Below are 18,139 nucleotides of genomic sequence, written 5' to 3' on the forward strand. Positions count from 1 at the left end.
TTTGCTCTTTGCTTCTTACATTTCCCATGTTAATTTTTAGTCACCAATCTACTGACTCCTCTCTTCTTTAGCTTTCTCCCCAACTTTTACCACTAAGTAGAAATTCTCATTTTCTAGACATGCCTTGGTCAATGTAGAAGATCCCAAGAGTAAGGTCAGATGGAAATATTTCTGAAGCATCAATGCAATGCATTAGATCCCCAAAGTTTATGTTTTTAAAGATATGTGCTTGAATATAGGGATATAACTCTAAAGGTCTTAATACATTTATTCATTTACAAATAATCATTAAATACCTAGAAACAGTCCCTGCTTTCAAAGAGCTCAAAATCTGTTAGGAGGAGATACCTGCAAAGAAATAACTTCAGTACAATCTTGTTCTTAAAAACAGAAATAATGATTTGGATATAAAATCATTCAGAAAGAACAAGGACTGCACTGAAAGGGTAACTTTTAACCTGGTCTTCAAAGACAAATAAACATTCTCCAGGGAAGATGGCCCTGAGTGCTGAGGGAAACGTGCACGATCTGGGAGGCAGGGACACACATCATGGGTGCAGGGCAATTCCATATGCCTGGAAGAAAAGGTCTGAGGAATTGCCTCCATTGCTGACGATGGAAGCAGGGCTGGAGGTGAAATGCCTGGGACATGATGCTGAATCTTTCTGACTTTACCTCATTGGTGACGATAGCCGTGAAGGGTTTCACGGATTAATAATTAGGTCTTTATGTTTAAAACATTATTGTGGATAATGTATTGCAATGGACAAAACTAAACTCACGAGACGAAGTTAAATGGTATCGCAACAATCCAGGTGAGAGAGGCTGAGGCCTTAAATTGAGACCAGAGCGATGGGATGGGGACAGAAAGCTTTGAGATCAGTTAGAAGCTGAGAAAATTGTCTAAATATCAAGTACAATACGGTTTTTAGTAATTCTTTAAAAAGTCATTTTCTAATAAATTGCTGCACTGGCAATATAGATCTGGGGGCTGAATAGGGGTGGAATGCACTTGGACTTTGAAATCAGAGAAGCCTACACTTAGGACCCAAATCCATCACTTCCACAATGGGGGACTCATGGTCAGATACTTAACCTGTAGGAATTCAGTGAACTGAAGATAATTCCTGCCCTGCAAGATTTGTTGGGATGTTTAAACTGTGAAGAATACCTGGCACAGGTGCATAGCCAATTAACATGAGCTCCCTTTCTGCCCTCTTTTCCAATTCTAAAATCCGTGACAGTGAATCCTTTAACATAAAAAAAGACAACTTCTTTGGAATTGGCAATCTGAATGCCTAAAATATATATATTTAAAAAAAATAAGCAATTTATTTCTTCCTGGTAGGACCAGGCCCAGTCACCACTCTGTAATGAAATCTCCAACTGACAATTAGGTTAAATGTAACAAAACTGGAATGTGCCTAAAGCTGACATATTCCAATCAATATACTTGTACAAAACGTCAGATTCAATAAAGCATTCCAATGCCACTTCCACTGCCAATTGGATTATAAACGATTTCTGATAATAACTGAAAATCCCCGAAGCGGAACACTTAGTTCAAGCCAAATGCTGTGCAAAAAGGTTGTCCTCCATCTTCTAAGGAACTTTCAGAAATAACTTCGAATTAAATCTGTTTAATTCAATAACATAAGCAATTATCAAATGCACCAATAGGAAAAGGCTGTCAGAAAGAGAGATTTAGTATCAATGATTGCTGTAATCATTAATAAAATCCATTTTGATGAAAAATTTCTGCACTTGGCCAACATGTCAAGAAACTTTTTTAATTTAAAAGATGAAAAGAAACATTTTGTTTTTATAACGTTTGTCTAAGTTTACTACTGTGAAATACAAAGCAGAACTATCTCTCAGAAGCTTAAGAATAATTCAATTACTAAATTTGCAAAAACTAAACAAAGACTAAAACAGCAACAAAAGAAAGCTATAAGATGCTTATCTGATAATAGTGCATACAAAGATGCACTTACAAAATAATAAAATGAGAAAGTTTAGCCTTCGAAGAGACAACTGATATTGAGTTAGAAATTGCTGAACTTTATCCAAAATTTTACCAAAGACTATGTCTTGTAGGGAATTTTGGGGACAGGAAATAAAATTATTTTATTAACCACCTCGTGTCTGGTACTGTGATGATTACATTAAATGCATTATCACTTATAATACAGAAATGTTGAGGCATTGTGCAGGAGGGAACACTGAGCTTTAGAGTTCAAATAATTTGCCGAAACTCACACAGATAAAGTTTACATGTTCATACATCTAGAAAGGAGTTTAAGTGATTTGTTCAAACTTACACAGTATTTGAACTCATGGATATCTAGCTGGAAATTCCTGCTGTATTATCCAGTACAGTCTTTTAAAGCCTCAATGTTATCACTTGAAAAATGGGAATAATGACTGTTATATTAGTCAGGATTCCAACAGGAAATACGTGTACAGCCAATAGGTAAGTGAAGTTTTTAATAAAGGACCATTTACTAGACTGTGAACAGATATATGGAAAAAGGAACAATGCCCTGGGCTAACAAGAAGGGAGAACCCTTACCACTCATTGGCTGGTCAGGACGAGGAAACAAAATGACCCCTGGAAGTGCAAAGAGTTATAGAGAGGACTACTGGCCGAGAGCAGAGGCTTCAGGAAAACACAGACAATGTCAGCCTGATACCAGGCAGGGAGGAAGCTGGGGGCATTTACATCCTACATCATTCTCTTCTCATCATGTGATGTCCCATAATTGCCTCCCTGGTATGGGCACCATTCAGACGCAGTCATAGGGGTATATGGGTCAGCCTCCCAGGCCCAGAGCAGGGTGAAGAATGAAGCTGCTCCTGTTGTAAACAAAACACGTCCGTCGTCATTGTCCTCCTCCTCAGCAATGCCATGTATTTGGCACTTACTATTTGAAATATTGTACTAAGCATCTTTTTAACTCTTCCCCAAACATGGGAAGACAGGTATTGTTACATCCATTTTACAGATGAGAAATTCTGAGACTTTGAGGTTAAGTAATTTGACTAGTGTCATATATCAAAAGTGACAAAACTGGGATTTGAACATACAGGCATATTCTTCTCACTATAGGAATATTCTTAACACGTTTGAATTTAGTTACATACTGGTGACCCAAATTCAAAACTTTCAGAAATAATTTCTGTTCATGCTCCCTGCGGTCTAACACATCTAGAAACCTCTGTGTTCTTTGATCTCTTCCTTTTCCTTATGTTCGATTCCACATTCAAATGGTCATGGAAACTTGGCCTAGCTTATCTTAGCTAATGGCAAGTGCTCCATAAATCCATGTTTTAGCTGATCTTCATAAGCAATAATATTTGCTTATATTAGGATGCAGTAATCATTTCTCATACCAGTTTCATTCATACCAGTGTCTAAATATAAATCCTGTGTATGTCTCTAGGTACAGATCTTTACAGGGACGTATCTGATGATGTAAAAATATTTTGGGTAAAATAGATTTTTTAAATATAGTTTCAGTGAGTTTTGTAAGACGTCCACCTCTTTTGTTCTCCGTCATTCTTATAGTTATCTTCTCTGTATTTGTACCTGTTTAAATACATAGGTATTTAAGTTTTCTTTCTAATTTATATCTTAATGTATATAAACAGGAAAAATATGCCTTTAAAAGTAAAGACAAAATCTTATTTATTTTTGTGTTACCCTACTTAGGGGTTATATTAAATGTTAAGTGTGGGTTGAAGAATAAAAACTGAAAATATGTAAAGGTCTTGTTTTCTTATCCATTCAGCTACCCTATGACTTTTGATTGGAGCTTTTAATCCATTTTCATTTACGGTAGTTATTGATAGATATACATTATATCCTCATGTACTAGGCAAGTGATACAGCCTCTATTTCTTATGTTCCAAACTTTAAGTTCATTCATTGTCAATTATTTAGTCATTCCTCCACTAGACTGATAGTTATTGAGCTCCTGGGCCTTCGACCAGGTACAGTGCATATGATAATGAACAAACTAGCATGCTTCCTTCCCTTCTTTAGCTTATAAGTGGGGAGAGCACACAGACAAATATAAAATTTCACAGTGAAAATTGTTACAAAGGAGAGTTTTATTGCCTGCAGAGAGCATATAATAGTGAGATTTGAACCAGCAAAGGCAGGGTTCCCAGGGGAAGTGAAGAATAAGATGTGATCTGGAGAAGGAGTAGGAGGAAACCCACGAGAGCTGGCTAGCACAGAAGCCAGGGGATCCATGGGTCATGAAGAGTGGAGTGGTCAACGGGGTCAAATGATGCTAAGAGGACAAGAAAGGTGAGGACTAAAAACGTTCAATGGATTTAGTAGCACGGTGACCTTAACAAGAGAGAGTCTGGTAGGGGGTTGAAACAGAAGCTAGATCAGATAGTCTAGGGAGTGAGTGAAGGAAAGGAACTGGAGACAGGGTGTGTATACAATTCTTTGCAAAAGTTTGACTATAAAAGGGGAGAAAGCTAGATAGAGTAAGCTGGAGAAACTTGTGGGACTGGGAGTGGTTGTTTTGCTTTTTATTCTTGTTAATGGAAGAGGACTGAACCTGTTTAAAAACCTAGGGAAAGATTCAGATAGAGTGTCTGAATATATATATATATATATATATATATATATATATATATATATATATATATATATTAGAGAGAAGGCATTGAGAGTATACAGTTCATGAGAAGCAGGAGAAAGGAGAACAGGATAGAACAGCAGAAGATAGGATCATACGTTCAGTATCAGAGATATGAGAAATTCCTATCTGAAAGTTTCTATTTCTATATAAAGCATGAGATGGGTCACCAGCTGAGAGATGGGATGGTTGGGGTTAATTGTGAGCATCAGAGGTTTAAGATAGTGGAGAAGATTTGAAATGATGGCTGGGATAGATGAGAGAGGGTTGATAACAGAAATATAGTAGGATTATCTAGGATTGAGGGCTTACTTGAAATTGATACTCATGGAATTTTAATGGTACACATCTTTATGTTGCAAAATAAAATGTTTTTTTTTTTATTTTCCCACCAGTAAAAATATGCTAATAATACTGAGCAGTACCTGGTTCCAGGCTTTCTCTTCAGCCTCAAGTTTTTATGAGTTTCATTCTGAGGCTGTCCATTTCTCACTTAGACTACATTTTTCTTAGAAATTTGATTCAGGTTGACAATTTGCATTACCATCTACAACAGAGGTGTCCATTAACTTGATGTGACCAGCCAACTAATTTGTTTTGGCTCAAAAAGTGTCTGTTAAAAATCTTAAATGAGTTAGAGATTGGGAGACCTCATATTAAAATCCAGGTTTCTGGTTTCTCTTTAAAAATAATATTTAAAAAAATCTGGCGGCACAGGGCACACAGTCCCACATCAATAATCTATCAGAACTGAATAGTAGCTGCCCCCTTATTACCCACTTTGCTCATTTACTTTGTCTACCCAGCAACTATACCCTGTAGACATTTGAGTTTATTACTCTAAATCTGCAAATATATGACTCGCAAAGATTTAATTTCAGCTCAGTCCACTCTCTCTTGTACTGCAGAGATCAATAACCAGCAGTTGATTGGACAGTGTTTAGGTGACTGAAACTCAGTATCTGTAGAGATAAATGACCTCCCAAACTTGCTGCGCCTCCTATAACTTATATCCTGGCTTTATACCACCATTGACTCAGTTTACCGAAAAGAACCGAGAGTCTGAGTACTTCTCTTTTCTATTCACTCCTCTTCTTCATCCCTATTGCTATGACTTCAGTTTAGACACTCATCATATTTCACCTGGGTTATTAAAATAATTCTCAACAATAACCTCCATTTTCTTCTCTCTTTTAATATTTCCTCTGTATAGCAAGAAGATCTTTCCAAGCACAATAATATCTTTTCTGGCACATTTATTTGAATTATAGTAAATTTCTCATAATTTTTTTAATGGGCTGGCATACTTTACGGGTGCATCTTGCCAACTGCTGCTGCCTCGACCTGGAATGCCTTCTGCCTCTGTCTTCTTGGTGAATCCCTATTCATCCTCCAAGGCACAGCTCAAATATCCTGTCCTCTGGGAACCATTGCTGCTACAAAGTAACTTAGGAAAAGCCTAATGGCATGGCCTTTACCATAGGGCTCTAGAGATGTCTCCTTGCATGCCACCATCACCACCACCAACAACAACAACTAGCTTGAGGGTAGATAGGTGCTTGTAGCTCTAACCCAGCTATCCTCATATCCTCAGTGCTTAATTCCTGGTCATACTTGTCACTCAATAAGAATCTTAATAAATACATTCCTAAGTTCAGAAAAACAATAACATCACATTAGAGAAACTTTTGCTAACTTTAAAATAAAGGTTATTGATTTATCATAACTTTTTAACCCCCGATGCGCGCTACAAGAATCAATCCTAAAACGGCAGCCAAGAGGATATAACATGTTCTAAAAACATTTGCTTGTATTTGTGGGGGTGTGTATTCTTAATATATAGGAATTGTGGGATCCCTATTTCCTACTACCTATTAAAATAAATTTTAAATGAATTTAAAAGCTAAATGTAAAAAATAAACTCATAAAGGAAAGAGAAGAGTGTATTTACAAGAATAGTTATATAATATTAGTGAGGGATTAGCCATTCTGAGCATATCACCCAAAGTAGGAAACAAAAAGTAAAAAAAAAACAAAAAAAAAACGAAGAGTTTTGACAATGAAAAAATATATAAAACTTCTGAAAAAAAAAAAAAAAGTAATAACAAACATGAGAAAATATTTGAAACCTGTGTGATAGGTAAAGATTTTATTTATATTCTTAATATATGAAATAGTCAATCAGCCAATAAAAGCAAATGAAAACTGAGGTCTCTCCTAATTAAAATGCATTAGCTGAAGTAAACAGACTCCTCAAAAGACTCTTATATGTACTATGTGTTTCTCTACTATCTTCTCAACTAGTACTTTGCCAATATCTGATTTTATAGATAGCTAAAGTACTTAGGTACTGGTATGTTTTTTGCTTTTGGTTTTTATTTCTATGTTGTAAGCAGTTTTATCTAAGGCCAAGTGAGTATTGCATACTTTTTGGAAAAGATATAAAATTAAAGGTGTGTAATTATTTTTCTCCTCTGGATACCATGTACACTGATGAAGGGAGGTGAGAAGAAAAGAGATGACACTTTGTGCTTTAGTTTCCACCTTCCTGTTATTCAACCCATAGAAATTGGGGACATTAATGATATAGTTACAAATACCTTTCTGAATATGCTTCCTACCACCGAATACTTTTTCAGAGCTTCTCCAAAGGGAACACTTTGGAGAAAGGATTGCATATGAGAAAGAAGTACATAGTTAGAATATTTAATTATACAATAATCATGAAAAGGATAAATGAGGTAATAAATGCATAGTAAAAGAGAAGGGTGGAAGTACAAAAGAGAGTCAACTAGAAATACAAAGGAGCTGGATCTCCCACTGTTGCGTAATTCTCTAGGTTAACTTCAGGGCATTGCTCTTAGCTCAGGGCTTGGATTAAATTTGTTTTTCTCCACACAGTCTGCATTTCTCCTAACAGAGGTTTTAATCTGTGTAGACAGTTGGGAAGCCTCAAGCATTTAGGATACTCAGGTCCGGCTGCATTTTTTCTCTACATATTCCTTGAAAGAACAGGTTCCAGGCTAGGGTTATGCAACTGAGAGAGGAACAAGAACCAAAAACTACCTAAAATAAATTACAAAGCCTAAATTATGGATTTTTAAAATTAAATGTATTGTGAAGATGAATCTGTTCAGAACTGTTTTACGTTTTAGAATTCAAGCAAGTGCATCACGTATAATAACATGGATGTTAAGCCCCCTGATTATAATGTGATATTAATATATACAACAGTGGCTTCAGAGTAACAGGCAAAGCTTTACAGAAAAGAAATACATATATATGGGAGAAGGTATAAAGTATATACCTGCTTATAGTTTTACACTGTGTCCAAGAGCCTGGAAATATGAAGTTGTATTTTTTGTGTGGAATACTCTAACTCAATATCTTTGATACAGTGTCGTATTTTTTTATTCTTGGACTTGAATTTCTACATGTTGAATTTAAAATAGCACGGAAGTTTATATTATTTTCTAAATTACTCATTGTAAAAGAGTAATGTATTCCCTTGTGGCTAACTTAAATGTAAGATTTCACACATTGTTAACCATTTAGTACCCAGCAACAAGCTTGAAATTAAACAAAAATTACCATTGAGTGGTGAATGCCATTGGGAAACTGTTGTTGTAAAGCCAACACATTTTGTTCTAAGGAAGAGACAAAGCATTCAAAGTAGAAAACTCCAGATGTAAGAAGTCAACAAATTAGAAACAAGGATACAGGAGAAGAGAAACAAATGCCAAAGGAAAGAGACCTAAAACATCTAAAATTTGACAGAACTACAGAAGCAGAATATGAGTATGTTGGGTCCATTTGGTCTGGGGAAAATCTTTTAGTCCTTCTCACCTCAGTACAGCCCCAGGTCATTATCAAGGACAATGCATTATATGGTCTTGAGTCATCCTCTAAGGGACAGAAGGAGTGATTAACTTCAATATCCTCTGTTTGCAAAGCCATGTGGTATGTTACATTTCAGAAAATAGTCCTGGTGCTTCAGTTATCTGGAAAATTCATCTGTATGAAATAGTTTCCTGGCAGTGCTGGATAAAAGGAGAACCACAGCTGGATAAATAGATTTGTTGAAGAGCTGTATATTTGGCAAAACCCTTCCAATTATCCATTTAGAATAAATGGCTTATAAGTAGGTATCCAACCTCACATCTTCTCTCAGTTTTAGGATTGCTACTGTTTTAATTTTAGGCTTGGAAGATTCAGTTCTTAAATAAAACTTTAATGGGATCCCCCTCAGAATATTTTCAGGTTTAAAGAATCGCCCTGGAGATTGATTTTGCATAGAACTGGAAGACATACCAGTGTACGCCATTCTCTCATCAGATTCAGCAGTAATCTGACTTTCAGAAAGCCTCGCCTAGTAAACCTTAACAATCTCCCCCAGCTCAGAGTAGATGCTTTTGATCCATCAGTCTTTCAAATTGTTATTATAGCTTATACACAGTTTAATCACATTTTGATAAACACCTTAATTCTCTCACAGGCTTGGGGGTGTGCGTTTTGCCTCCTTGTGAGAAATTACCGGGCTTTACTTCTCTATTTTTCCATGACACTAGAAAGTTACTGAAAGTCAGACGGATCAAAGAGAAGCTAGATTTAGACTCCCATCTCTAAGAATTGTAGTTGTTCTGTTGTTTGGTTGCCCTTCCTGTTGTCTGTCTGTTTCCAGAGCCTAATCTACTTCCATGGGAAAGAATTAACCACTGTGTCCTTCCCTAGAGCCAATATCTGACATTCCATTTCTCACTCCTGTCCATCTTTTAGGTCTCTTGTCCTTACAGATTGTACCATGCACATTACTAATCTATTCTGACTGAACGTGGACAACTGTTTCTTATATTTTAACAAAGCACATACAATCAGGTATATGGTCTGCAAGATCTGCTATGATCATGAAACACTGTTCAATGATCTTGTTGATATTTAAACTACAGAATTATGCGAGTAGTCTTTGGCTTCTAATTCCCCCTCAAGCTCATTACGTGAGTAAAAACTTCCCATTATCTCAGGAGACGGTTCCATGACTCATTGTAACCATGTTTTTAGTGCTTGCGGCCATGATTCTTTTAGCAGCATTCCATATAGCACCTTTCAAATTCTTCACCAGAAATGGATTTTGATACCCTCCTTTCAGTGTCCCTTTTATTGTGGCACACCCCAGTAATCTTTAACTTGATCTTATTTTTTCCATCTTTAGCTTGTTTCATATTGCTATTAACCTTTTAAATAATAAAATTTACTTCCAATAACATGTCAGTTATAGCAACTTATAATTACTTAACCAAGTAACTTGACGGGGTTGTGTGAAACGTCCCTGTTTTCCTACTTAGTAGTATTCCTTAGGTTTTAATCAGATACTTTGCTTTTCTAGCTTGCTCCAATTTGCTTCATGTTCTCTTGAATCTTTTATTCTTTGGCTTGAATTTAGAGCCATTATTCTTGTTGAACAATACTAATTTTCGGGCTCTAGTATCCACTTGTGTCCTAGTTCCTTCCAAATTTTTGCCCCAAGTATTCCATTCATTCTCTTATTCATTTGCATCAACATTTATCAAATCCCTGAGAGTCTATTGTCCTCTAAGAACTGTGCTAGGCCCTGGGAATACATTAGTAAAAATGATAGACATAATTTCTTCCATCATGGACCTTTCCAATGAAGAGAACCAACCAAAAGCACATCCACAGACATAGAAAATAATTGGAAAGATGATAAATTTTATAAAAGAAGCAAGTAACTTAGAAAAACATGCTATACGAGTTTCAGGAATCTTATTTTTGATAGGGTGGCCAGAAATGCCTATCTCATGTGGGAGAAGATTCTAGCTATATAATAACATTACAGGTGAGGGAATCCTTGTGCAAAGAGCCTGGTAGAGTGCGTACATTTAAGGAGCTAATGTAACTTTTATGAGCAAGGTGAGAAATAGAGCAAAACGAAGAGCTGTAAGAATCAGGGGGCTTGGGGATATACCCTAAAAATGTTAGAGTCATTGTCATGTGTACTAGAGCTTCAGGTCTCAGGGATGAAACACAAAGTCCCTTGATGACCTCCTGAAGCAAGGAAACCACCTAGATCTTGAAGAGAAAGGGCTTGGTCAAATTCTCAAAAAATATCTGTTATTCTTCCATGTCTTCTTCAACAGTGAGTAATATATATATATATATATATATATATATATATATATATATATATTTAAGTTAGCCTGTCTCATGTGATCCCCATGCTAAAGCAAGTATCCTGGAGAGAAATACTAGAATTAAATGTATTCAAAATTGGAAAGGACTTTGAAGCTCATTTGCCATAACACCTTTGTTTTACACCCTGGAACAGCCTTTTAAAAATAATTTGATATTTTGATCTAGACTTTATTCCCTTTATAAGATATGTTCATGTTTGAATGTAGTATCTTTCAATGCTGTATCTTTGTAGGATATATGCCAGTATATCATTTTATGTCACTTCCAAAGAGATTCAAGCTTTGCATTACCCTCCCTGTTGAATATCTCTGCAAAGACAACTGGGAGCAAAGAATTCTGCACCTGTGCTGAGGTCAAGCCTGAAAGGCCATGTGGGAACTGGGAACTGGACTAAATCTCTGCAGAATGAGCGCACATGCAGCAGGATATTTCAGGACAGAAAGGAAGGATCCAAGGCAAAGCGGCAAGGTGGTGGAGGCCTCTGCAAGATTTCTAGTCTACTCCTAGGACAGCTTGTCCACGCCTGGGGAAGGACTGTTATAGACTGACCCAGATCAGGCAGTCAGGCTTGAGGGCTCAGAAAACATTCGGCCTCCCAATAATTCTTGCCAGGTGTTTTTTCCATCCTGATTTCTAAGAGTTCTGAGATGAGTTTTGTGGTCACATAAGGAAGGATGTGCGATGAATGGGTCACATGTCTCATATGCTTCCATTCTCTATGTATGTGTTTCACTCTTATCTTTTTATTAATGTATTACAGGGCTTGGATTTCATGATTCTTTTTTATTGTAATTTATCTATACAGACACATGTATATTTATAAAAAAGAGAAATTGATTTGCCAAAACTGATCCATCCAACTAACAGCTAACTTGAGATTTCCACTGAGTCTAGTGTTCTTTCCAAAAAATACTGGTAAACATTCTGAACATTAAATTATGCTTTAGTAGGACATAAAGATCAAAGAGAAGGTTTTGATAAGCCATAGGTGGGCACAAAACACCGAAGGTCACTTGGATGCTAGAGGTGGAAAGCCAGAAGAAGTGGCTTGACCATGGAACCTATAGGTGCTCAGCACCAAAGAAAATCTGTGACTATTAACAACTTTTGCTGAGGTTGGCCTGATCCCCACATATGGTAATTATTTCCAGGAATGCATTTTACTACTTAGCCATTTCTGATTTTTTGGTGTATATATACATATGTATAGAGAGGTATGTGTAGTTACATATATTGGTAATATATGCACATATATGAAAACTGGGTCTTCTATTTCCATTTAAAAAAATTATTATGGGGATTCCAAAGATAATAGTAGTAGTGGGATAGTTTACGATGTTTCCCAGATTCCTACATAAAAACAGAGAAAATTAATAGCAAAAGCAAAATCTCAAAGACAATATTTAGACTAACTAGGAAATAAGGTATCCTCGTGAAGTCAAAAATACATGTGAGTGAAGACAATCTTCCAACAGCCACAGATCTGCATACTATCAGCAGCTACACAGGAGGAGCAATGGGAAGCCACATGGTGTCTGAGAACAGAAGAACAATAAAATAGCCAACCGGTCTTCACCAGGAAGTGCAGTGGGGCAGTTTGGGAACAGCAGCTAAAACTATGAGGGGTTGTGCCCTCTCCAGCGGCAGGTGGGAGCAAAAGCTTGCGGTGGGTTTACAGGGCCTGAGGTAGTCTAGAGTCTGTGAACTCTGAAAACTGTCCCACAAGGGTTCTCTTCCAAAATGGATCCTTACTGTGATGAAAACTGCTGAGAATAAAAAGGTAATCAAAATGGAATAGGATACAGGACGAGAGAGACGTTGGAAAGAAGATTCTGATAAGTGTGGGAGAGGGGAAAAGAGCCAAAGAGAAAGAAATTATATTACACACATATAAGTAATGAAATCATCTTCTCCAGAGAGGAATTGCTTTTAGGTTGGTTGCTTTATCCCTGATGTCACCAACAGCCCAGGACTATGTTAAAAACTTATTTTTCAGATAGAGGGTTTTTGTGGGCTACACAGGTAGTGTTAATTCTGTCCCCTAAATCACATAAGTACATGCTCCCAACCATTCCCAAGTCTGTGACTATTGCCTTAAGGTCCAGTGATTGATTGATTTAACTTAATGTACCTTCTAAAGAAGTTGCAATTTGAAGTTTTCTGCTTTATTAAAATGTCTCTGATCTGACCACCATACTTTGGGGGCTCAAAACTTTGTTTCCAGTCCTAAGCATGGGTGGCCAGTTAAAACCCAGGTGCTGAGCCATTAGGAAATGACAGATACCGTCGGATCTAAACAAACTAGATTCAGCTTACCACTGTGCAATCACTCTTTATTCTTTGTCTGGCTTCTGATTGTTTTTATTACCAGTGCTCAGACTTATTTATTAAAAGTGTATTATATTTTATCTAGCATTTTAGGTTTTCTACACCTGAAGAAATTTCTCTGGATATTTAGTCTGGCAAATTGCTTAAAATAGACATTGTGTTTATCTATTGGCCATTATGCATCCAGTCTCATCGCTTTAAATAGATGCCCCCTTAATTGACATCTCAGTCAAGATCTCGCTGAACATCAGAATCACCTAACTACTCCCAAACTTACTCCATATAGAGTCTTAACATCTCAATAAATGACAATCCAAATTTGCATTGTTCAGGCCAAACACCTTGTAATAATTCTTGTCTCCCTTCTTTATCTTACAACCTTCATGTCAAGCATTAGAATCCCTTTTGGCTCTGCCTTCTAAACATATCAACAATTGTATTATTTGTCTCCACCTCCACTATTACTACCATGATCCAAACCAGCATCAACTTTCACCAGGATGACTGCAATACATGATAGCCCTGCTTCTATCTTTTCCTTCTTACAGTCTCTTCTCAATACATACGGAGTGAAACTGTTGAAACACTAAGTTAGGTCATGTCACTGTCCTGCTCCAACCCCTTGATGGCTTATTTTATGCACATTAAAAATCTAAATCCATACAAGGACCTATAAGACTTCATCCAACTCCCGTCTGATCCCACCACCTATTACTGTACCACCTATTTAGTCTGTCTCAGACACATAGACTTTTCCCTATTCTTCAAATACACTGGGCACATTACTACTTAAGAATCTATGCATTGCTATTTCCTATATCTGTAATGTTCTTTTATAAGATATGTATGACTTCTTTCCTTATTTCTTTCAAGTCTTTGCTGAAATGTCACCGTCAACCCTAAATATTAATTTCATAAGTTTAAATAAATGAATCCCTTACTCCAGCAGCTCAACCTTATTTACCTTGTTTTATATTTTTTATTAACACTTTCGAGCTACACTATATGCTATATGATGTCGTTATTTCTCATGTGTATTTCCTGTCTCTCTATAATAAAACAAAGCTTCATGTGGTAGGATAGTCTCCTTATTATTTTGTTTTCTGGTGTATCCACAGTACCTAGAAGAGTGGACACATTGAAGGCACTCCATAAATATGAAGTCTGACAATTAAGCCATAAATATGAGGTCTGACAATTAAGTTCGCTAACTCATCCTAGAAAAAGTGCTAAATATTTCATTGCTGAATATCACTAAGGTCACCTTCAAAGCACTCCCCTTGGGAAGCTGTGCACTGATGCCAGTGCATAGCTAGTCCACCCTTCAAAGCAATTTTGGAACTTTTTCTGGAATGGCCATCAGAGCTGTCCTCGTATTACCCTTGATGTCCTGAATGTCATCAAAGTATCTTCCTTTCAATATTTCTTTTATTTTCTGGTAAAGAAAGAAGTCATTGGGGGCCAGATCAGGTGAGTAGGGAGGGTGTTCCAATACAGTTATTTGTTTACTGATTAAAAATTCCTTCACATACAGTGCCGTGTAAGCTGGTGCATTGTTGTGATGCAAGAGCCATGAATTGTTGGCGAAAATTTCAGGTCATTTTTGTCTAACTTTCTCACGCAGCCTTTACAACACTTCCAAATAGTAAACTTGGTTAACTGTTTGTCCAATTGGTACAAATTCATAATGAATAATCCCTCTGATATCAAAAAAATGTAGCAACATCATTGCAACAAGTTTGCAAACTTAATTGACAGAACTCGTATGTATTGAGTGAATGACATACTGAAAAAGAATTTTTTTTATCTATTAGGAACTCCCAATGTAGAGATAACCTACATTTAGTTAATATTGTCCATATTTCCAATGGCCTGTTCACAGAATTATGCAATGCTAGTATATTTTGATCTATTGATGTTTGGAATTGGGAAGACCTATATGATATCCTTTGAACCAAAAGCTGCTGCCCCAGTTTTTATATGCTGATGTTAAATATGATAAGATGCCAGTAGCTCATAGCAAGGAGATAGGAAGAGACACCCAAGTGCAAATATTTCCCAGTTGGAAGAAAAGGTTACAGTTAGCCAGCTGACACCTTGTCCCTTAATATTTTTGGTGGTGTGAAGCATTGGATTGTGAAAAGCGGGTAAAACGTTGCAACGAAGAGGGTATTTTAAGTGACTTATATAAGTCATCGTCTATACATTCTTTGTCAGATTATGTATCCTTTGAGCTATTAAAACTGCAATGCAGCTCTCATTAAGTTGTGAGAAATATGAATTAAACTCCTTAAAGATTCTGTAAATCAGATTTGTGTTTACCGTATATTAATGTAGGCACTAAGGTTGTCATCTGCCGACCTTTTTTCCAGAACCACACTATGTAGTCAAATTCATCTTGACAGATCTCATCAAACAAAACTTTTCAAATTATTACACTAGGATTGTCTTGAGTGAGTCTTAAATTTCTTTTTATTTCTGATCAATTAACAGGTATTCTACTTTCAGAAACTCAAGATTATCTTTAAAATAAATGTATACACATATTTATTATTATTTGCTTCTTCTTTCACTCTACCCCAGTTTCTATTCTAGAAAGTTCAAATTATTTCAACCAATTGCAAATAGATTTCCAGGGATACCAGAATATTCTTAGGTGACTTATGATACTTCCTGCCACACGATATGAAGAGAAGAATACTGAAATACCTCATTGTCTATTTTTCATTATTATCTTTATTATTGCTTTTTACTATCTAGCTTTAATTGCTACACTTTTATAGCAGATACATTTGAACATTTTTTGTACGAATACAAACCATAGAATACATTTGGGCAGCTCATATAACACATGTACCCTCCATACTGGTTAATAGGTACTGAGGGGATCTTTGAAATGAACTTCTTATTCATGAAGTAAAACATTGCATAACTGACACTGTTTTTCCTAGCCCATGCTGCTGCGATTTAACGAGGTGTCACATTTCTTTTAGTAGATCTTCAGAATGCCCTTGAATATCACACAGTAAATAACTGACCCCGTCTCTTTTCTGGTATGTATGAGCCACGTTAGGCCTGTCAGCTTCCAAACTACCCAGTGCACAAGACTGCTGCTTGCCTACAGGCTGCAATTTTTTATCATCCAACTTTATTTGAACTCACTTGGATTCAATGAGGCAACTTCAGCTGCAGGGTACAAAAAGAAGCCAAATGCTTGAGCAGTACAGATGAGAAAATACAACTTTGATTCCCTCTGTGGAGCTGTTGATGGCCACTAGAGGGGTCTATTAATCAGCATAGCCTCCCTCTCCTAACATTGCGTAATCCTTCAGATATTTGATCCAAATTGTCTGTCCTCTGGCTTATTTTCCCCACTGAAGCCACATGGTTGTACTTTCATGCTTTATGGCTTACTGGAAGCAAAATTAGCAACCCCAATCTCCTTTTGTTTAAACAACCAGACACTTAATAATTCACTAAAACGAACTGTTGTTTTTTTTAACATTACATATATCTAAATTTTAATAGAGCTTTATTTTGAATTTGGTGTAAAACCCACATTTGGGCAAGTAACATAATTTTTTAAAGATTATTAGAATTTTTCTATTGACATTATTGATCTAGGTGAGCTAAAAGCCTCTGGAGAAGTAGACATTTTGCTTTTTTTTTTAAAATTAAATTTATTGGGGTGACAATGGTTAGTAAAGTTACATAGGTTTCAAGTATACAAACGAACTCTGTTGCAATGATATATATACATATACACCACACATAGGAGGTCTGACAATTAAGTTCACAAACTTGTTGCAACGATGCCACTAACAGTTTTTGATATCAGAGGAATTATTCATTATGAATTTCTACCAATTGGACAAACAGTTAACCAAGTTTACTATTTGGAAGTGCTGAAAAGACTGCGTGAAAAAATTAGACGACCTGAACTTTTCATCAACAATTCACGACTTTTGCATCACGACAATGCACCAGCTCACATGGCACTGTCTGTGAGGGAGTTTTTAGTCACTAAGCAAATAACTGTATTGGAACACCCTCCCTACTCACCTGATCTGTCCCTCAGTGACTTCTTTCTTTACTCGAAGATAAAAGAAATATTGAAAGGAAGACATTTTGATGACATTCAGGACATAAAGGGTAATACGTCGACAGCTCTGATGGCCATTCCAGAAAAAGAGTTCCAAAATTGCTTTGAAGGGTGGACTAGGTGCTGGTATTAGTGCATAGCTTCCCAAGGGGAGTACTTCGAAGGTGACCGTAGTGATATTCAACAATGAGGTACGTAGCACTTTTTCTAGGATGAGTTTTCAAGTTTAATTGTCCGACCTCATATACATGCACACATGTAGCATATATACATATATATAATCTTACACATCAACAAAGATGAAATCTCAGTCTTTGATGTCATTGACAGTTGTCAGGTTATCGTTTTACTTGCTGTCATCCTTATGAAGTCACAACCAAGAAGGTAAAAGTCTAAGTGGTGCTTCAATGAGAAGATGATATGCTGTATTAGACAGAATTCTTCTCATATCAAGTAATTTAAAACCCAACCAAGCTGGCCTAAACATATAAGAAATGTATTCAATCCTGTAGTGTGAAATCCAAGAGTAAAGGTGGCTTTAGATGGGCTTTATTTCAGGGGCTCCAATGAAGTCACTGAGGCCTGATTCTCTACATCTCTGAACTTGGTTCTTTTTAATGCATTATCTTCATTCTCAGGTAAGCTTTCTCTTGGTTTCTAAATAGTTTATTGGAGCATCAGGATTTATACCTTTTCAGCTTCAAGTCAACAAAATGGAACTTTTCTCTGCTAACAGATGAAAAAAAGTACTGGGCTTGGTCACTGCCCAAATGTGTTCACAAGTAAGTCCCCAAATCAATTACTCTAGTCAAAGGGATGTGAAATGCCGATTGGCCTAAAG

Source organism: Rhinolophus sinicus, linkage group LG01, assembly GCF_036562045.2.
Source record: "Rhinolophus sinicus isolate RSC01 linkage group LG01, ASM3656204v1, whole genome shotgun sequence".
Lineage (NCBI taxonomy): Eukaryota > Metazoa > Chordata > Mammalia > Chiroptera > Rhinolophidae > Rhinolophus > Rhinolophus sinicus.